Source organism: Rhynchophorus ferrugineus, unplaced genomic scaffold, assembly GCF_030347505.1.
Source record: "Rhynchophorus ferrugineus isolate W39M unplaced genomic scaffold, kcgeb_rfMv2 rfM1, whole genome shotgun sequence".
In the NCBI taxonomy this organism is placed as follows: Eukaryota; Metazoa; Arthropoda; class Insecta; order Coleoptera; family Curculionidae; genus Rhynchophorus; species Rhynchophorus ferrugineus.
Window position 1 is genome coordinate 85,271,191 of NW_027472580.1, and position 17,385 is coordinate 85,288,575.

At 31.2% G+C, this 17,385-nt stretch overlaps 1 protein-coding gene across 1 annotated transcript in view; it reads left to right on the top strand.

Annotated features, from left to right (window-relative positions):
• Positions 1–2,387: 2,387 nt before the first annotated feature.
• The window catches only part of LOC143191378 (uncharacterized), a 43,778-nt gene continuing 28,780 nt past the window's right edge, over positions 2,388–17,385 (top strand). Inside the window, exon 1 of the mRNA XM_076396402.1 lies at positions 2,388–2,730. The gene's annotated coding sequence lies outside the window, so the exon portion shown is untranslated. The remainder of the gene's footprint in view (positions 2,731–17,385) is intronic.

Below are 17,385 nucleotides of genomic sequence, written 5' to 3' on the forward strand. Positions count from 1 at the left end.
CTTAGGTCCCCAAAAGTTTGTCTGATTTAGTCGATATCTTAAAATGTATTAGAACATAATATGCTTACGATTTTGCAGGAATGTAAAAGCAACTCAAAATTTATAATTAGACTTTTTTATGAAACCAAAGAAGGTCTTTAAAAGGGATATTTTAGAGATTTTTATTTTAACGACCAGAAAAATTAGTTTGTCAGAAATATCGCTATATTGAGCCTACTGTCTCTAATGAAACAGAAGATATTAAATATTTGCTATTATGAGCTATTTATGAGGGATATTCACTAGAATTCACTAGACAATGAAACCAGAATTTTGTTCAGTTTTTTCTCTTGGAATTCATCATCACTGGTTTAGCCTAAAACTGAAATAAAGCTTGCTGATATTGAATCTGCAGCAATATCCGTGCTAGTTTTATCATACCAGTACTACAATAATGGAAATGATATTTTTGATTTTGAAATTGTGGTAGAAAAATGCCCTCTGCTATATATAACACCAAAGTATTTATAAAATTAAAAAAGTAATAAGTCTGAAGAAAATATCAGTTTGTGTACCTTCTCGATCTCCATTTTAAAGGATTAGATAATAACAATTATATAAGTATAGCGTACAGGATATTTTTTCAAGAAGACTTGACTTCAAGACTTTTCAAGAAGTCTAATCTGGAGCTATCTTACGTCGATCTGTAATATGAAGTTGAGTACAACTACAAACAACTAAAGCTGTACAAAGCAGCCAAAACATCGTTCTACAAAAATATCGAAAGAATATTGCAATAAATGTATAACCATGCCTTGAAAGAGGAATATCTTATCAATAAAGTCAAAAATTTCTATTAATTTTTATAATTTCTTCCCATTTTCCAAATTCAACATGGTTATACGTTGTGCGGTTGCAGAAGGCACTATATAAGCGTTGTTATGCGAGAAGATGAAGTCTGTTAATATGTCACTCTATTTGTTCAACTAATAGAATCTCTCCTCATGTCTCCCTACGATTCTCTGAGTAACAGTCTATATCTGAAGGTATCGGTGTAAGTAATGTCCTGTAGTATCTGGGAGCATCTACAATATTTCTGTGGTACCTTGTCCCAGAATACTTCTATTCATTTCACTATATTCATTTTTTTACTACTTTACTTTTTACCTCCATTCACCGAGCCACATCACTTACCCTAAAGTAGGTTAAGTCAACGAAAAAAAACCTTCTGATCTTACAAATGTTTGAACACTAAGTGATTTAGAATGAAATTTATTAGTTGTAGTTGTATGTTAATAGGCTAAGTCAAATTAAAGTTTATTGTTAGTTACCTATTGGCAATAAGTATTTATTGTGTCTACATTATATATACATGGTATGTAGAAAATCATTTCATTAAGCAATCTTCTGTATAAAATATTATCTGACTTAATTAGTCTTATTCTAAAGTCTACATATGTCCAGTAATCAGATCAGGTGGTGTTAAACGTTTTAGTCTACGCACTTCACCATCACGTCGCATATTTAGCTAGTTACTGAGTATATTGGGATGCACTAACACTCTTTCGAAGTACTGCACACAAACACATTGAATTACACTCGTTATAGGTTCTAGAGGAATATCGCGTTGTATCACATTATTTGAAATATAGTACGGAGCATCAGCAATGACAGGCAACACCTTATTTTGGAACCGTTGAATGATGGATATATTAGATTTGCTAGCGGTACCCCATAGTTGGCCAAATAGGTTTGAGTATAGAGTCATACAGCAATACCTTGTTATCTAATGATAACTTGGATTTGCGCCCGATGAGCCAATACATTTGATACAATTTAAGTCCAAGTTGTTTCCGTTTAGAGAGTATGTGCTTCTTCCAGGTTAGCCGTCGATCTAAGTGCATACCAAGTTATTTAACATTCTCTGCTTGGGGGAGTTGACGATGATTAATATTCACTGGTAGACATGTTCTTCTACGCAGGGTAAACGTTACATGCGTGGATTTTGTTTCATTTGCTTTAATGCGCCATGTCTTCAACCATAATTGTATTTACTCCAGGTGGATTTGTAGGTTTATTAATGCTGTGACTGGATCTTCATGGGAGCTTTAATTAATAAATATAGAATCATGTTTTTTCCAGCGAGGTTTTGCAACAAACTCGCAATATAATAGGATTTATTTTTCACGGCACAGAGTTTCCACCAATTAAACATCATATCCGGTATAGTGGTTTTGTGGTAAAATAAAATTCTATTGGAATTGCAAAATTACTGATTAATATTTACCGTAGACAGTTTATGAACAATTTAATAACTACCAAAAACCTTTCTTCGAATATCCTCGAAAATTCCGATAATCCGGCAACGCCGACTGCCAACAACTCGAAACAACGTTGGAGCCGACGTTACCTCGTTATCATCCGCGCCGCGTTTGTTATTTTCTATCAGCCGGTGTCCCGAATTCGCGTTCAATTATCAGAGCCCTCACGCCAAATTAATATTGTGCAATCGTCTCTCCCAATTTGGAACAACATCCCCGTTGTTTTTTCCAGACAGATCGCGTCTATTGTCGATCGCCAGCTGACTATGCCCGAAGTTTTTTATCACATCTTATACCTGAAAAGTTTCAATCAGCATCACAATCAAATCCTCAAAAGCGCGTTCACGAAATCTAATTGCATCACCGTCCAGAGAAGAAAATCGACCAGAAAGTTTTTCTCGAATAATTGGACAGCCATGCAGGGAATGATGTAAGTACCTTCGTTATTTATTTGTTTAATGTAGTTTTAATAGCCATTCGAAACAAAACAACATGATTAATATCAATCGAATGAATGGCAGTCGGAATTAATGTTTACACAACAACATTATTTGTTTATTTTTAATTGAAATAATGTTTTACTTTGAACCATTGATTGAAACTGGAGCTGACAGAGATAAGAGATCCAGATGACGCAATAATTTCGCGACTTCTTCAACAGCAACATGAAAAAATTAACAGATCATTACAATTACATCAATCAGTGTTGTTTCCTTTATTGTTTTAATTAAAGGAAATCGATAATTTATTGACAATAATAAACAATATCGTTTTATCGCTACGTCATCGAAACCACGTGGTACCTAGTAACTTTATTCATTGTTTTGGATTTTTTTGTTATATATTAATTTATTAATTTAAAAAAGGTTTAATAATTCTTCCAAGCATATTATCGTCTACATCAGTGAAAAAGGCTCTTGTTTAATTTTTGGTTAGATTGTCAGATTACTTTTCTAGAATATACCAAAGCTTGAGATTAAGTTATTTTGTGGGTGTGTTCATTATTTTAGAATTTTTTTTTATAATATATAATAATTTATTAAGTCAAAAGAAATTTCATAATTATTCCAAGCACATTATTGTCTACATCAGTGAAAAAACGCTTTTGTTTTAAGGTGCCTATTTGGTTAGATTGTCAGATTACTTTCTTTTTAATAATTAATTATTTTACAGGTTTGAGATTAAGTTACTTCTGTGTATGTTCATTATTCTAGAAATTCTTTGCTATAATATAAATTAATTTATTCAGAAGTTATTTGATGTTTCTTCTAGACATGTCATCGTCTACATGAGTAAAGAATGCTTTTAAATATCTTTTTTCATTTTTGGTTAAACTGTCAGATTACTCTTCCAGAATTTACCATGTCAAAGCTCGGGTGGAGTTATTTTTTTATTATTTTTATAGTATATATAGATTATATCCAAATATATCACATAACTAGTGTAATAATCAATATATTTCTATTGAAATTAAGGCGCTACAAGAGAAGAAGGTGTATGTGAAACTTTTTTAAAAGTTTTTTTAATATGTGCCATTTTTTGATTATCACTCTGCATTTAAAATAATCATTTCCAATACCAGTTTTCTCTACGAAATTATCAAGACCTTGAAAAAGTTATAGCTGTCTTACAACAGATAGCGTCACCAAGACTACCTGGATTTATTTTAATATCATAATGCATCTTGAACGAAAAGAAACCTTGAAATAATTTATTGGTGGAGATACATATTTAGATGCCAAAAAGGAGTACTTAGGATAAATCTTTTAGGATTATTGATGTTATGGCTCTATGATAATGTGTAGGATGAAATTAAATATCGCAGAGTGAGTAAATAAACCAGTATATCCGGTTTTGGACCTGGGCAATCAGAGCTGTTTATCAGGTAAATTGGCTGAATCGAAATCAGCAGCCAATTCTTGTTGAATTGGTTCTAGTTTGCGGAATATTAAATAAGTTCTTTTTTTACCATATTTGATGATTAATCTCAATTTATTTAATTAAAAAGTATTAATCAGAAATGAACAGTGGTTGAACTGAGGCTTTTATATAATTGGAGATCACTTTCACGCATTAGGATTCAATAGTAATCACATTTTGTAGCTGTTTTAAAGTTTTACAAAATGATTTTTAATGGCCATAAATTGAAATAGAATGAAATAGCGGACACTCTAAAGATATCAACTGAACGTGTACATCATATCATACGAGAATATTTGGGTATGAGGAAGCTTTGTGCAAAGTTAATACCGCGTGAGCTCACTTTTAACCAAAAACAACGACGACTTGATGATTCCAAACAGTGTTTGAAGAAGATCAAGCGTAATAAACCGGAGTTTTTGTCGATATGTGACAATGGATGAAACATGGCTTCATTATTTCACTTCGAAGTACAATCGACAGTCATGCGAGTGGACTGCACACGATAAACCTGCTCTAAAGCGTGGGAAAACGTAACAGTCGGCCAGCAAGGTTATGGCGTCTGTATTAGGGGTGCGCATGGGATAATTTTCATTAACTACCTTGAAAAAAGAAGGACCATCAACAGCGATTATTATATAGTGTTATTGGACCGTTTGAAGGATAAAATCACCGAAAACTGGCCGCATTTGAAGATAAAGAAAGTGTTGCTTAACCAAGAAAATGCACTGTATCACGAGTCAGTGAAAACGATGGCAAAAATCCATGAATTGCAACGACTGTTTCCTGTTCTCAGATCTCAAAAGAATGCTCGCTGAGAAATTATCGTCGAATGAAGAAGTGATCGCCGAAACTGAGGCCTATTTTGAAGCAAAGGATAAATCGTACTACAAAAATGGCATCGAAAAGTTGGAGGGTCGCTATAATCAGTGTATCATCCTTGAAGAAAATTATATTGAATAAAAAAATGTGTTTTATTGTAATAGGCCGGGGACTTTTCAACTGCCTGTTACACAAAATACTATCGTAAATGATGCTAAAACTTTTTAATATAGATTGCCAGCTAGAATATAATTATATATTCTTTTCGTGTTTTGTGTCGAATAGCTACCTTTTGACGAAAAGCTCGAAAAAATTTGATTGCTAATATATATGGTAAGACTGTCTTAAATGAGAAAAGATGTTATGAGAGATATGTTAAGAGAAGATTTCAAAGAATTTCATAGAAGCGCAAAATGTATTGTAATTGATTGTCTCTTAGCTGAGCACTCAATGAAAAAACATTTGTAATAGGAGAAACGCTACGAAATTACACGACAACATTCCATTAAGTACCACTCACCCGATATTGCTCCATGTGATTATTATTTATTTCGAATGAAAACGTATGATATATCTACAGAGAGATGCAAAAAATTGGATTTATACATACATATATAGGTTTTTAAATAATAAATGTTTAGGGTAAATAATGTGGCTCGGTGAATGGAGGTAAAACGAAATGAAACAGTGGTGTTTACATTATGTGACGGTTATTTATTGGCTATTTAAAAAAATGTGAAAAATACATTTAGATAAAACGGATGGCAGCGGTGTTACCTGGAGATGAGGCTTGGGTAGTCGATGGTGGCACGTCTAAACCAAACGATGGTTGAGCACTGAATGAATCGAAATACCCTTCAATAACATCCCAGATAAACGTCTCGGGGTTGCCGCCAGCTATTCGTTATCGGGTTCTAGTTGGCGCTGCTGGCACCCCGCCCGTGTTCAACATCTGGGATTATATTTCTGGGTATTTTGTAGACCGTTATTCCACGATGTAAAATTCGACATGCCTCAAGGTCGCTACAAATGTTTCATTCTTGCTAAATAAGACGTAAACTTATTCGTGCTTCCAATATTTACAATTACCATGTTATAATGAAGTAATCATTTGATTCAAATCGTCACTGTAGATTTCTAACGGCTGAAAATAATAATTGGAATAATGATCTACCATATCCACAAATTTCAACAGACATTGTCCCTGCCCACTGCCATTTGCAACGCTTTCTTTTCATATTTAAAATATCTGTACTATTCTTAGATTCTAATATGAAACAAATGCTTGAAGTTTCAAATACAACTTAATTTTAACGTTTTGTTTATTATTCACTTTTACATCAATACAAGTGTCAACCATTAACCATCCCCCAACAGTAAGAAAATATATTAAGTTCGGAACGCGCCTTGTACGCAAAAAAAATCATACAAACTGATTTAAAGCTATATAACCGACTCAAATATTTGCGAATATTGTCAAAGATAAGTAATTTATTTTTCATTTTAACAACGTATTTATTAACCAACCAATTACGAGGTAAATGATCGATTATTGTTGACCTTTTAAGCATTAGTCATGTCTATGAATTAATAACACCTTTAAAAATAGACGTTTGTTCTGGATTTTTAACCGTTATCTTGAATATTATCACCGATTCGCGTACTTTGTTTTCACATAACAAGTTTTATATTTTTAAGCAATAATTTGGTTCTTGTAATTGTGTGTTACTCGAGATAATACGGAATAAGTTGAAGGGTTACTTTTTATATTTCATATTGCCAAATTTACAACATTTAATACACTATAGCAACTCTTGTCACACATTAATTATAATGCATATATATATATATATATATATATATATATATATATATATATATATATATATATACTTAGAAATCATACCAGAAGACATCCGTTCTTAACCAGCCTGGTTACCGGCGTGACTGGGATCATTTTCCTTGTCGGATTTTGCACTCTTGCCTAAGACAATCAAGGAAATAGGAAATATTAAACAATCACAAACATAAATTGATGACCAAGGCCCAGCAGGATTCGAACTTACGACTATCAACATTAGGTGGACCGTCCTGTCGCCGTTAACACTTACCGTTTTCTGGATGATTCTCCTTCTTATATTGTTCTTTAAGCATTGTTTATAAGTTGATAAATATCATCGAAGTTGATAAATAAAGTTGATATTCACTTGAGATGTCGACAGTCGAAAATAAACAACAAACATTTTTAATTCATTTACAACTCAACTGGGTAATGTTACACTTGATTTGAGTAAATAGGTGCTATTGTTTCATACTTGTTATATTTACTTTCTATTACTATTTCTGCAGGAGTTGTAAGCTTTCTTTTATATAAATATTAGTTCTTTGTATTGTAATTCTCCCAAAAAGTAGAAATATTTCATTTAAATGAAAAGCAACCAGAAATGATAATTGTACTAGTTTTATCAGGTAAATTTACAAAACACTTACAAGATTTGTAGATTGTTCTCAAGAAGCCTGAGAAATCTGACTAACTTGAATTGAGTAAATAAATTCTATTGTTTCATATTTGGTTATTACTATGTTTTCTATTAGAAATGTGTTATCTATTATGTATATTATATCGTTGAGATATATTTATATTTGAACAGATTTTTAATGTGATTTTTTTAAATAGAACAATTTTTTGTCTAAATAAGCTACGATTTTATATATAAAATGTAGCATTTCTTATTTCATTATTGCTCTACGACTTATATTGCTGAACGACTTTTTTAGAGTTAAAGAGTTAAACAAATAGCAGACATTGTTTGCAGATCACAGAATGTGGTAAAAATATGAATGAATAAGCATCATCATCGATATTTGCGAACAAATTTTAACTACACCATAATGAAGCCTTCGAAGAAAATTGCTACAGGAATCTAGCAGGTCCAAATATCAGAAATATATATGCAAACATATTTTAAAAACAGGCAGACAAACTCAAAGACCAATAAATTAAAATGAAGGATTTTCCGCAACTTGTAATTCTTTCAAATACCTAGAAATGTTATTTTGATGATTGTCATAGCTTATTTACCTTTGTGTTGGGAGAATTTGGTTGATTTTTCTGCCGTTGTTGGACGTGTCTTTATTATGCACAATAAAATAGTTATTTCTTCTGTTTTTTTTCTCTTTTTCTCATTACACCGAACAGCGTACTCTGGAAATATGCTTCTCGAAGAAACCATTTTGAACGAGTGTTCTCTCTAGTTTCTTCAGCTATTGTTATTTATTTGTTACTCTTTAGAATAATCCGTTTTTCAGAATATTTCCCTCTTCTCAACTGGATAATGAAGTGAATGAGCAACAGGTGCTGATATTTGAACTAATGGTTTTCGTATTAGAGCAAAGCTGGCTCTCATCGACAAAACATTATATTTTTATATTTATAGTTGACTCTATTTTTTAAGGCTCAAAAACAGCCAAAAGGTAAATATGGCAAATAGGACGAATATTGAAATAATTTACTGACTTTATCGATTACTTTGAACCTTCTAGGCTACAAAGTTGCAATAATATTCTAAATTAATTGTTTTAATGCATAAACAAAATGTTTTTGCATCTCATTTCAACTTTTAGTGCTAAACCCATTTGCTAATAATGGCGATACAGTATCCCACAATGCTTTTTATTCCTCCTAAAATACTTTAAATAATGCTAAGAAAGATGTATTGGAATGTTTTTTGTTCTACTAAAGTGAATGAGGCCTGAAGATATAAATAAAAGCCAACGCATTTTTCACACCACTGTATAAAAGGCCGTCTACTAAATCTTCTTCAATTAATTGACGATCTTCCAAAGCAATGTCCTCATAACTTAACCCCTTTGTTAGAATAAATTAAAATGTTGATAAAAAGTCCTTCACATCATTTCTTCCCAAAACTTGTATGCATTCAATAAGCGTTCCTCAGTTTGCATTAATGCAACATCTCCCATCTCGATTTTTACTGTAATTATTGGATAACGTTCAATCTTACTGAATTAAACAGTTAATATATGAATGATTTGAGAGAACTTTATAGCAACTTATTAAAGAAAAATAAAATGGTAAATCTGACACAACCATCTCCTCAAGAACACCAGACTCGTTAAATAAACTGTAATAAGCATCAGTGGCTAATTTAAATAAAAACGATATTATGTGAAGGAGGAACAACGCCACTACGTAACATGCCACGCGTCTGGTAAAAGAAGCTCAAGGTCTGAAATATTTCTCTCTTGATTAACTTTCTTATAACGTTCCTACCACGGACTGGTGCGCCTATCGAAGAATCTGTGACAAGTTCTTTATAATTAGGTTAACTAAATTTAATTAGGTTATTACAAAACGTATATTATGATTCATTTTTATTTGTATAACATATATGACGTTTTCTTCTTCAATTTCACCGTTATTTCTTATTATTCTAAATTGACCATTACTATTAGAATAAAAAATTATTTTACAGTTATGTAAACTTATTTTTATATCATTATAAATTATCTTTAAGTGTCCATATTTAATTTATATTTATTACACGTAGAGTGACAAAAAACACTGAAAAAATTTTCTTCAAAAGAAAATATTGATATCACTATTAAGTCAAGGGTCTAAAGGCCTGTACTTACAAACTATCGAAGCATACTGTATAGAGGAAGGTAAAAACGATATATATCGAATTAAGCAGATATCCATATAGACTATATATCAGCGATATATCGATATTTTTTTAAGCAAAAATAAATCCAAAAATAATTCAAAAATCAAATGTTCAATTGAATAAGAATACTAATAAATAATACCTGTAAAAGATCAATAAATAGCATTATAAAATAAAAAATAGATTTGCTATTATTGTATCATTTTAATTATTTATATTTAACCTTAAAGACCAATATATTGTAATAGCCATCGAACTTAAAAACAATAAATCTGACAGCCTATTACCATGTAGCCGGTTTCCGCTTACAGTTATAATCGTCCCTGCCTTCGAAAAATAACTTCGGAAGGTAAGTTCGTGACCACAAGTGGTAAGTGATTCATTGTCATTTTAAACAGATTGGGATATACACCTTGCATCTCTTGCACGTTTCGAGGATGGTTACTTTTAGAGTACTTACAGGTACAACAGGATAGAAAGTAAGCCCATCGTTGAGTAGGTTGATTTCTTTTATTTGTATGTGAGCAAGAGATTTATGGTATTTCGAATTCACCTTTATCTTCATCCTCCAAAGCTGTGGTTAATTCAAATTAAATTGATGTGGCTACAGATTTATAAACTGAAATAAATGTTCTAATTCTTGGCACCGCTTTTGTACATGCATCAAGTATTTTAAAATGTAGATTTTTGAAAAGAAAGTCTAGCAACTGCTAACAACATATTATATTCAAGCTGGCCAAACTGTTTTTCTAATTCAAGTGTAACATTTATCTTCAAATAACCGGCAATACTAGAAATGATCCTTAATTCATTGTATTGATCAATCGTGCAACCAACCATAGGCACAACTTTTGAAAATAACATAATATTCGGCAGATGCCTCTCTAATAGTAAGACAAAAAAATCTATTCCCAGATGTGAATCAGACAACATTCGACAATCGACCAGGTCCATAGAATAATGGACAGCGTTGAACCAGCTTGGTGCAAAATCTTACATAAAAACAAAATAAAATCAAACATCCTATATCTCAAACATACTCTTCCGAATGTGAATATATGCTGAAGCGTCCCATATATACAATTGTAGGAATGTTCGTCGGGTCGGTCGGTCGGTAGAAATGTGTGGCTGCCGCTGCGATCATTTATCAGAACACTCACTACTATTTTGTGGAAGGAATTCGCACGTGAACTGAAAACACTGATTGAATCAAAGTTGTTTATTCTAACTTACGATTGATACATGTGGTCGATGGGAGAATGGACAGGATATTAGGTTAAGGTGAAGGAAGTACGGTAGCGCTGTGGAAGTGGTACTGTTACAGGGGGACGGTGATAAGAAAAGAGAGCGAGACGTCGTCGTGATGGCCTTTTATACTCCAGAACTGCATGGTACCAATCCACCGGCGTTGCCAACCTTTGTAGTTGTTGATGGTGAATTGGTGGTGGCCTAAAGGGTCGTGGCGGTCGCCACACAATTAATTGAGTGAATGAGATTGATTGAGAATTTCGGGCAGTTAAGGATAAAATATATCTTTAATATGAATAAATGAATAAAGAACTAATATAAATAGGATAACTGTTTATATCAACTTTATCAACGAAGCGCTAAACAAACCAGCAAATCTAAATGGCCAAATACCATAGAGAATAGCGTCGAATATATGGAATGGCATCGGATGTCACATTGAAGTGAAAGAAGATATTAAAAAAAAATTAACTAAGCTAAAAGTCAGGCTATATTGGCATCTTCGAAGAAAATCCAAGAGACTCATACTTGATAACATTATGACTCATAGTCCAGTGATAAAACCAATTTGGTTATATGATTTGCAACTGTAGGGTAGCCCTCGGAGCGAATATTTCAGAATATGGTGTTATATAACAATGCGAATACACCTTTATAACCGCGGTCAACTAGATGAAAATTCAGGATCTGTAGCTACTTACGAACCAAAGGTTGCAAGTATGTATAGTAGGAGAATTAATGAGTGAATACAAAGACTAAAACTATAGCTTATAGTTGTATGAACAGTAGTAATTTAAGCTTCCTGACAAAATTATTCGAATCTATTTTTAGTTTTTATGAATTTTATGTGGTTTTTACAAAACTCTAAAAATAAAATAATATTATATACCATAGTACAATTTTATCAATAATATTTAATCAATAATACGTATTAAGGCTTCAAATATTACATGTCTATTAATCTATCCTCACTGGAGTGAAGCCGAACCAATATCTTGATTGCATGGCACCCGTATTTTTAGATTTTATTACCACTAGGTACAATGTATTAATTAGTTCGTCATAATATGCTAATATAACTTATTCGAGATTGTGGATGTGTCATATGTTAGCAATGATAATTGTTCGGCTGATAATAACTTGTTTTTCACTAAGTTAATATTTAAGGATTATGATAGAGTGCAATAAAATTATTTGCGTAATTCGACAAATTTATTTAACAATATTACTACATTGAATAATCGACGAAGTAGTTAAGATAATGCCCATTTTTTACTTTAACATCTCTCATCATCTCAGAGAGCTTGTCATTGTATTGTTGGATGTGGTACTTCATACTAAGACGGATCTAATAAATAGTTTTACTAAAACTTTTAATAGTCACTATATAAGTGTCTATTGATTGTCTATATTGCGTTTAATTTCATCTAATCTATGATATTAGAAACTGTCGATCCTAATCATAAACGCCATCAATTATTATATTTTTGGATGAACATCACAAGCAAACAACAAATCGTACTAGGTAAGGATTTCCAACATATATGCTTTTGAAATGCATAATGCTTTTGCATAATGAAAAATAGAAACAATTTTCAAACCATACCACGTAAAAATAGAATAAAATTTTCTTCTTATCTTATATTTACCATTCATTCATGTTAACCATTCCTGCAACTTCGAAAGATTTCGGAACAAGAAAGTTTATATCAGAAACTTAAATTTAAATACAACAGTACAATTAGAGGAAACTCTGAATATTTTTTATCTAGCCTGGCTTCAGTCTTGGATACTACTGATATTGATAATAGCAATTTATAGCCAATTTTTTCAAATATTCCTTCCTAGTCTATTCGAAAATAAATATTGCGTTTTACATATCAAATTTGGGGTGTTTTGTTTTCAACTTATATAACTCAAAATTTTAGATCATAGATAAATACATTACATATTCACACTTCAAAGTATCATGTTCTAGAATAATTGAGTGACTTGAATGTTGATGATGAAATATTTCGTATCTCTCCAAAATTAAAATCATGCCTCAAGATCCCTGGCTTACCATTTAAAATCATTCTTACATAAAAAATGTTTTGCTCTAAAGGCCAGCAACATTTCTTAGCCATTCATAAATAGCAAGCATAGATTAAAGACGGATAGAAGGTGATCTGACATATATAAAGTTGATTGTATTAATTTGTAATTCGGTCATTGGTCATAATTTCAATGGACTTTAAAAGTTGAAATATTTCTGTTAAGATAGTCCATTCGTTAACAAATAAAAACTGTGGTGCTCTTCTTAATAGCCAACAAAATAAATTTTTGAATATTAAAGTAGAATTTTCCTATCAGAAAATGTATTTATTACAAATATTTAATATACTTTATTCACCTCTTTACGGTTAATATTTTTAAAAGAAATTTAACAACTGTAAAAAAATTCAAATCTTTTGGATCTATGAAATTTCTGAAACCTTTGGAACCTAATTTTGGTTTTCAAGATTTTAGGAAAAAAGTCTCGACAAACAAGAGGCTTGGACAAAAATCGTGAAAGTTTATCAAAAAAGTGTTACCTATTATACCAGTCTAAAGTATTACTTAGTATGCCAATCAAAACTATCTTACTATTTATCATTTACAATTTAATTTTTTTGCCCTCGAAAACTAGCGTTCCAAAATGCTGCTATATTAATTTACAGTATATAGTTTCACAAGCAAACTACAAAAAAACATAAAACCACATATATTACGTATAAATCTATATAAACATAAATTCGGTGCATTACTTTCAAGGTCGCGGCTAGGACGGAAGGTCAGAACGTTAAAAATCAGTCGAATGAACTAGTAGAACCGAAAATAGTAACTAAAAGTAAACGACTGAAACAGTCGGACCGAAAATAGCGACTGAAAACAGTTACCAGTAAAAACAGTCGAACCAAAAATAGCGACTGCAATAGTCGATAGTAAAAAGTAGTCAGTTACTGAACAGTCGATAGTCGATTTCTGTCGATTGTTCCCAACACTACATATTTGTTAAACCGAAAGGCGGTTGTTATCAAGGTCATCGACTGAACTCTCGTAGTAAAACTGATACGGTTTTAAATTACACATCAACAAGGCGGCGGGCCACGTGATGTCGACGCAAAAAGCGACAGAATGGTAACAATTAAATTGCATGACTTACATATTGTGCGCTTTTTGCGTTTAAACTTTCTCCGATTTCGTTTAATTCCACAAATTATGTTTCGAAATTATCTGTCGGCGTTTTGGAAAACATGTGATAAAGACGTTTAATAGAAAATAGCGCAAGTAAGCTTTGTTAAGTGGTTATTTAATTTAACATCTTGAAAACATCTTCATCTTCATCTCGCTGAAAGTCATTGAATTATATGTGAAGCTTGTGGCAATCATGATCATAAATCGATTTCAACATGCGAATACTGATTTTGAAGTTTTAAAAGTGGTGAACTTAACATCGAAGACAAGAAGCTCTCTGGACAGCCAAAAAAAAATTGAAGGCGAGGAATTAAAGGCATTACTCGATGATGATCCATGATTCGTGAAAATTCAAGAAGAATGTACAGAATTATTGGGAGTAACACAAGAAACCCATTTCCAACCTCTTGAGGAACATGGGAATGATCTAAAAGCTTAAATATTTTGTGCCGTATAAATAGGTCCCACAGCCTTGTTGGAACGGTGAAGCTAGGAATAACGGATAATGGGGTTCTAAAAGAGATCGCTTACTTCCATAGGATTTAACTACTGATGAATATTATAATCAACATTAATATCTTGGATCCATTCTCAAGTGTGTTAACCTACTGTCCATTTATATAACCATCCATTTTATCTTTACACCAATACATTGTTCGTAAAATGCTATTTTGATAGTCTAGTTTATTAAAAACCAGCGTTGGAAACTATCGATTCAAAACAGTCGATAGTCAAAAAACTAAGGACTGAATAATTACTATTTTCTATTTTCTAAATAGTAATTACTATACTAATTACTATTTTCAGTCATTAAATAGTAATTACTATTTTCAGTCAAATGCACGGTTCGACTATTTTTGTCGTGATGTCAGATGAAGATGTACGAATCCTTTCCTGTGTAAATTGTGAGAGAGGCAAGGGCGGAGATAATTGCTTGGGTAGTTCATTTTATATGTGGTTATATCTTCCAACGGTGTTTAAGCGAGACGGAGATGTATAAATTCCTTCACGAACTAACTTTATACGTAAAAATAATTACTGAATACTAACATAATAGTTATACATCATGACATGCAATTTATAATTTAATTCTAAACAAAGTAGAATTACTTTTATATTTGAATGTTCTGTGGATCTGTAAGAAGGAATGGAATTTTTCTATGAAATGGAATAATACCCCACAAATGTTTTATTGCATTTTAATGTGTTAATTGCTATTTTTAAATAATATACTATAATAAATACAGTCAATTCAATAGAACTTAAACAAAACTTAAAAACTGAAGATGAACAATAGCCTTAAATACCATATAAAAATTAAACTGTAGAATAGACTGGTAAAGCAATCTCGTTGATTCTATAAGTATATTTCGACTAACTAGAGTAGTTATTTGATTTTGAGTCTGCTTTGCTGTTGTGTTTTTTGTCTAACATGATAAATTTTAATTTTAATATAATTATTTAAAACCAAAATACATTATGATAAGATAATTTGCTAAAAATAAGAATATTCTCTATTTTAGATAACGTTTGGGCTATATAAATAACTCTCAATCATATTTTGCTTAATATAAAAACAATGACCAAAAAAAAAGAAACTTCATAGTGGATGGGATTTTTAGGAGACTATAAAACGCTCGCTGTTCGAGAGTAGAGGGTTTGACGTCAAACTGGCGGTTGTGTATTATTTATATCGAAATACAGAACACAAAGTGGATTTGAATAAATTATGTTTTGACCAGGATGTAATCATTCATTAATTTATTTCCGTTCGAAGAATTATTAATTAAAAAAAGTGGTTTGCAGTTGTAAGAAGATTCAGGATGTGTTCTCGAAAGCAATATTGTGTATTGTATTGTTACGGAAACCATTTGTCAAAATTAGTGAACATTATAATTAATAATTCTATGTATATTAAGATTATATTTGGAATAAAGCTATAAAGAATATTGTACTAAAATAAAATGTACCAAAATAAAAGCTAGGAAAAGAAAAACCTCCGATATTTTTGATCTATATTTGTTTTTTGTTTAGTTATATTTTCTATTTGTAAAATTCTTATACTAGGATTTTTAGCACAACAAAACAACAGTGATTACAAATTAATTAATGGTATTTAATTCATTCGTGTATTAATAGAATAATTTTCTTTTGAGTTAAGTTGGATTGCCACTTGGTTTGATGTTTTAATGCATCCCCATAAGTCTAACTAGGCTTTATAATATACTGATAAAGCAATCTCGTTGATTCTATAAGTATATTTCGACTAATTAGAGTAGTCATTTGATTTTGAGTCTGCTTTGCTGTGTTTTTTGTCTAACATCATAAATTTTAATTTTAAAATATTAATTTAAAACGAAAATACATTACGTTAAGATAATTTGCTAAAAATAAGAATATTCTCTATTTTAGATAACGTTTGAGCTATATAAATAACTCTCAATCATATTCTGCTTAATATAAAAATAATGACCAAAAAAAAAGAAACTTCATAGTGGATGGGATTTTTACGAGACTATAAAACGCTATCTGTTCGAGAGTAGAGGGCTTGACGTCAAACTCGCGGTTGTGAATTGTTTATATAGAAATGCGGAACACAAAGTGGATTTGAATAAATTATGTTTTGACCAGGATATAATCATTCATCAATTCATTTCCGTTCAAAGAATTATTAATTTAAAAAAAAGTGGTTTGCAGTTATAAGAAGATTCAGGATGAGTTATCGAAAGCAATATTGTATAGTATTGTTACGGAAACCATTTGTCAAAATCAGTGAACATTATAATTAATAATTCTATGTATATTAAGATTATATTTGGAATAAAGCTATAAAGAATATTGTACTAAAATAAAATGTACCAAAATAAAAGCTAGGAAAATAAAAACCTCTGATATTTTTAAAGATAACTTTTGATCTATATTTGTTTTTTGTTTACTTATAATATCTGTTTTCTGTTTGTAAAATTCTTATACTAGGATTTTTAGCACAACAAAACAACAGTGATAGCTCTGAAATACAAAACGTACGATCAGAAAGAAAGAAGAAGAAAAGACCATGAAAGTATTCTATGTTAAGATAGCAATTTTGATCTGTCTCAACTGCTTAAGCGTCATGTTTCCAATTAAAGAAAATTTCTAATTCTGTTTAGACTAAGTTTTTTCTGATGTGACGATATTAAAATGGAATATCTGTA